This window comes from Austrofundulus limnaeus, unplaced genomic scaffold, assembly GCF_001266775.1.
Source record: "Austrofundulus limnaeus strain Quisiro unplaced genomic scaffold, Austrofundulus_limnaeus-1.0 Scaffold160, whole genome shotgun sequence".
Taxonomy (NCBI): domain Eukaryota; kingdom Metazoa; phylum Chordata; class Actinopteri; order Cyprinodontiformes; family Rivulidae; genus Austrofundulus; species Austrofundulus limnaeus.
Window position 1 is genome coordinate 269159 of NW_013952562.1, and position 6250 is coordinate 275408.

The following is a 6250-nucleotide window of genomic DNA, read 5'->3' on the forward strand; positions in this document are numbered from 1 at the left end:
TTATAATCAAAAACACATCAGSATCACCATATTACCATGTTACTCTGCAGCTTTAAGTCTGACTCACACCATRTAGAGGTTTCCATGACCACCACATCTTTCTTCATATTTTGTTTTATTGTGACTGTAGTCATCACAATAGAACAAGAAATACAATGTCAAAAAAGAAAAACAACAAAAAAGTCTGTTTTGGGATACATTTTCATGTTTGATTGCTGTGTTTACTCAATCAGCCTCTCGCAGTTGCATCCACTTCTCCCATCAGCACCACTTCTTATAACCTTTCAGTCTTGGGTCACTCCTCAGTCGAGCACTGTGGGGTTTGACACCATGTCTGATCATCTCTGTGCCTCCTCGTTAGGGTTGGGCATCATTCAAATGTTTAAATTTTAATTCCTAGCTTTTGATATCTGGTCAGGTACCCAAAAACTGGAAGAAGATGCARCCGGACACCAACGAAGAAGGATTGTTCAAGTTGTTGTTTGTTTGAAGTTGTTTTTTTTTTAATAAAGGGGCAGAAATTATAAGATTTTTTCTTCTTTCTGCGCCCTTTTTCAATTGATTTGATTTTCTTTTTTAATGGACATTTTGTTGTTTTTATGAATAAAATAAATGAAAAATGAAATGAAAGAATCTGCTTTAATCAAAGAATAAGATGATATCGTGTGAAGGAGGTGCATGACCAACAAGATTTAACACCACTCAGGGTTCAGAGAGCCCCGTCTGAATGGGCCTTCCTCTGATGCCACCAGTGCCGGCTCTAGACATTTTGGTGCCCTAGGCGAGTTGAAGCGCMCCCCCCCCCCACCCGAACTATGTCCCACCCACCCCAATTTGAACCCCTAAAAACAAGTTTGACAGTGTCAGGTACTAAGGTAAACTTAGATTTATTTGCTTTCCTTGAAAGCAAATAAATAAAAACATACATGTCAACTTGTACGGATTGTCCGTAAGTTATTTTACATCATTTTGCAGGTATACGGATGTATAGGGCAATATCACAGATTTTTTCAAGTCTTACGGATTTTTTCTAAACCTCATTTTCAATTTTACCTATGTCAGAGTCTGTAGGATGATTTAAAAGACAATAAATAACATTAGCCATCTTCCAACCTGTTCAATAAGTTTTGGACTTTTTCYGCACTCCTTTCCTCCTGCTTTCACGGTGCTTTCACGTCCTTGGCGAGACTGACAACACAAACCGCTACCTGAGAGGCACTACTAACCCCTCCCCCGTCAGAGTGTCGGAGCAGGACAGGTCAGTGCAACGTCAATCAAATGAAAGAGAGGGTGGGGGCGATTGCTGCATTGGTGGGGACAAAATATTTTACAGGTAGAGTAGTTTATTTTTCCTGTAATACTTCATTTTAGTTTTTTAAGACAAAGCTAATTGAAAGGGGACCTTAGCAGAGTTACAACCAGGCATTACAGTTACTTTTTTCTTCTGCAGTTCGGTACCCCTCCAGCAGATGGCGCTCTAGGCAACCGCCTAGTTCGCCTATGAGCCAGCTCTGGATGCCACTTCCAGTTAAAATGTCTAAAACAACTTTTAGGCAGTTAACAAACACATGCAGCATTAGACACTGTGTAAATATATGTTCATACGACCTTTTTAAAGGATTTTTTWAATGTATATTCAGATTTTGATACTTATGGTTGATTACAAGCCTGTGGAAAAAAAACTTAGTAAAGTTATAGAATTAAAATGAGAGGATTTCAGACTATTTCATCCTTGAAAAACTCTGGTTAGTTAACTCATTTAAAGCATGTAAACTTTGATGACCCTGCCTCATGGTGACTTCCTGTTCTTGTGAGTTTTTGCTACTTCACCAGCTTCAATGAGTTAAAACAAAGATTAGTTTTGTTTCTTTTAAGCTCCTTCTGTCAGTCTCAGCCAGTCCACGAAGTCTTTTATTTCCTTTTATTTTCTCTGTTGGCTTTTTGCAGGGTTTGTGATTAAGTCCAGCCCAGCGGGCTTCTCATCATTCAAACAGGACAATTTGGGTTTGTTTAGTTTTGCTTTCTACTCTCAGATCCAATAATCATTTTCAGTTTTGTACACCTGCGCTTCCCTCCATTATTTCAATATTTTAGCTGTCTTTGGTTAGACATGTGAATGTTTTTAGCCAGGTTTTCACCTAATTAGTTGGTTTTTTATTGTTTTTGGGGGGGAGGGGTGTTCACTGCCCTCACTTTATAAAAACATCATTACAGAGAAATAAGCACTCTGATTTATGGCATTTTTAAAAACGTAACTCTAGGAAGAARACGTTAAATTGAAATTACTTCAAATGAAACCACATTAGTTGCTTCTTCAATTAAAAAATAAACTCACTGAAAAAAAGCAAAAACTTACTGCAAAGATAGTATAAATGCAGCTAAAATTCTTCACCATGTTGTTGAAGAGGTGAACAGTGAAATGTAAGAAGCAGTTTTGAATTAAAACACTTTGTTGCTCCCGTCTCTGTAACACATCACATCTTATTTGTCTTATTTCCAGTTCTTGACAAAACAACAAAACAAAAAACCTTTTCTGTTAAACGTCTGAGGCTTGCAGAAGCTAAAACTCTGGCATGTTTATTATCATTTCATCACTTTGAGTAATTCTGAAAACAAAAACAAACATTAGGGGTCAGCTTTGGTTCTTTGTGACTCTAAAGTTCAGACAGAATTGTCCAAATGTCATCTGATAACGAGACGTTGGGTGAAACTGTCGCTCCGGTGTCAAATAATTTTGATCCGTACTCCTTTTGATGGACTGAGGAAGCCGATTACAGATTAGAGGATGTGTTCAGCTCTGTTCTCTTATCAGGAGGTGGAAAGGTCTYGTGGCACGGAAACGTCTATGTTTTTGATTTATCGAAGGGTCCAAATAAAACAGACAGAAAATGAGGCGTCAGAGGCAGGTTTGTCTGGAAGCTCACATCTGCTGCCTTCTTTTGTTCAATTAGGCACAAGTCTCTTTATTCTCAACATCCTGTGATAAAAAAAATAGAAATTAGGTCTTAAATGAGCAGATGTAAACTCAAAAAATGCATTTTTACAGTTTTATTTTATTGTAAAACTGTTACAAAAGGCTGAATATTCCAATGCTACTCATACAAAAATTAATTAATTATTCTTGCAGAAACATACGTATTTTAAAGGAAATTAAATTAAAAGTAACCCTTACAAGTCCAGGAGAAACTGACATCAATAGTCTCTGATGGCTTTGCCTGATGTACCTGGAACTTTGGGGAGTTTTTGTTTTTGCAGATAAAAACATTTTCATCCAATAATTTTCAAACATTGAGAATACTTTCTACTAGTTACGGTATAAATGTCCATGTGAAAAAAAACCCTATCAAAATATTCTTTGGAATAATGTCAGTCTAAACAACAATAACGCAACAATTAATGTGTCACAGACTGCTGGTGCAGACAGGATGTTTTAGTGAATGAAACAATGTGCTGTCTGTCAGACCTGAGGAAACCTTCCTGATGTTTATTTTGTCTGGGAAAAGATAAAAATGGAAGAGCACTAACGCATGAGAGTGGAAAACAGCTCGAGCTGTGATACGTAGCAGTTTTTGATCTGTTTGACAAGAAAAACTCCACCATTAAAAATGTTGAACTGATTAAAATCACCAGTTGAGTTTGTGATCAAACAAGACTTTACGTGAGAAAGCCATAATTTTTATTTTAACAATAATAACCTTTATTTTTATTTTACCAGATGGGTCAGTTGAGAGCTAGTTCTAATGTTCGAGGGAGCAACACATGTTACAAAACTGCAATGAAAAGCAATAAAACACAAAACAAACAACACAAATAAATTTTTTTTACATATTATAAATTTTTTTTTTTAGAAAAGTAGCCTACATTGGAGAAAAAACACAACAAGCATTGTCTAAATATAAAAATAACTATACCTTTTAGTTAACCTTTCTTAACTTACACCTTGCATTTTAACACTTTTATATTTTTGCTAGCCTTTACCTACTTTTAGCTTTATACCTTTTACATAATACTTTTAGCTTTCAGCTAGTATTTTGCCACTTTCAGCTGGCATTTTGTTATATTTAGGTTTTAGGTAGCATACTTTTATCTACCTTTTACTTCTTTTAGTTACCCTTTTGCTAGCATTATATTACATCAAGCTTCTTTTTAGCTGGGAATTTGCTTCTCTTATTCTTTAGCTAGGGTTTTACACCCTTTAGTTGCTTTGAGCTTTTAGATCTTTGCCACTTTTAATAGCTTAGTTCTAAATTAGTCTGTAAATTTTAGCTTTCATCTCACTTAGCATCCACTCTTAAATGTTGCAGAAAATGCAGCTTGTTTGTTAAATGCTGTCTGTCTCTTTAAATCAAAAGACAACATTTTATTTTCTCCAATTACCCAAAGGATAATTCGTTGATCAACCTTTTCCCTGCAGACAAAAACATACAGTGTTTTTTACCAGTTTTGGCCTCCCACAGCTGTCAGTTCCGGTTGTGTCCAGCAGGGGGCAGCATTGATAGAAACGCGTCATGATGAACGGGTGAGTCAACTTTTYCCTGAAGGGGTGTATCCCGTCAACAACACCAGTCCGAGAGCTGAACTGTGTCATGAGTGTTTTAAACGAAGAAATTCATCAGCATCTATATTTATAACACGAATAACACGGTTAAATCAGCTCAAACGGAACCACTTTACGGTGACCAGTGTTTCCTTTAGACCGGAATGTGTGATGAAATAACTCAACCGACCAGTATACAGTAATTAATGTTATATATCAGTCAAATAACAAAAGAAAGAAGAAAAAAAAAACAGGACTGTGACTCTCCTAGGCATCTCTCTGAAACGTGTTGGTTTGGCCACATTCCTCCAAGCGGGAGGAGCAAACTTAGTTTAATCCGAGCCTGGATTTCCTAGAGACAACCAAAGGAGCGCAAAGWTTGACAAAGTTTAGCTTTTAAAGATGCCACATAAGAGGAAAAGCCACCAGAAAAGCAAACCGGAGGTAGGTTTTCTTTGTTTCTTTGAAACATGGCGGTCAAACTAACAGTCGTTTCTTTAGAAATGTGTTTTTTTTTTTTTTTTTACTTTTCTCCCGAGCGCCTGAAAACAGGACTCAGCAGAAAACACTCTCAGGTTAACTGAGCGCCTCTGTCTGTGTTCATGGATGAAAAGCTGTCATYGCTGAGCCGCTGCACAGAGTTGCATTGATCGATCCTGATTTGTGTTGTGCTTCACTGATCAGAAATGAGGAGCGGCTGAACGTGGAGCCACCAACAGATGTTTTCTCCTCACATCTGCAGCCAGGGAAGCATCTCTGTGRGATCAGACCTCCTGCAGAGGAGCTGAGCCCCACTCCTCCTCCACCTCGTTGTTTGAAGGGTGGGGAGGTGATAACAGCTTCTAACATGACTCGATTGCTCAGAATACTGTGAAACTTTTTTTTTTTTGTGCCAGAGAGGAGAGGTTGTACAGATCAGGCATCAGATTGTGACAAGGTGTAGTCAGCAGGGGTGTGGCTCCTGCCTTTTCTTTCCCTTTTTTTTAAGGCAGGCACCAGAGGAGAAAAATAAGATTTGGCTGTGAGAGCAGGAGAGGAAAAGGCTGAGAATCAATCATGGCGTACGCTGCTTACTGGGTGTTTCTTGTGAGTACATCTCTTTTCTCTGCTTTGCTGACACAAAGAAGCTTTTAGGTAAAACCTGTCCTCAATGCTGCAGGAACAACTCACAGGGAAAGCTCCTGTTGTTTTAAAACGTGACTCACGAATTGCCAAACCTTGTTCTATCATCACACAGTGTTTATACAGGAGGGTGTGTGTGTGTGTGTGTGTGACTGAGATGGGCTTTGAGTTTTGAATGAGTGGTTTYCAAAGTCTGGGTCAGGGTCCCATTMTGGGTCTTGAAGCWCCAAGTGAAGGGGTCTTGCAAAGCGTTAAGGAAATCAAATTTACTTTAGAAATAACTGCTGAAAACACATATAGCTTTAATCAGMACAAAAACAAGAGAAAATGGTTATAAATGCATCAAAACAATGTGTTTCTTAAGGCTCTTTTGATTTCATAACAATGTTTGTAGATTTAACCTCAAAAACCCACAAACACAATAGATTGAAAAAAAAATGCATCCTGTCCAGAGCTTTTATTGAATTCAGAGCCAAAATAATCATTCTGCCTACAAAGCCTTTGTCCTGGTAATAAAAATCTAGTGTGTGTGTGTGTGTGTGTGTGTGTGTGTGTGTGTGTGTGTGTGTGTGTGTGTGTGTGTGTGTGTGT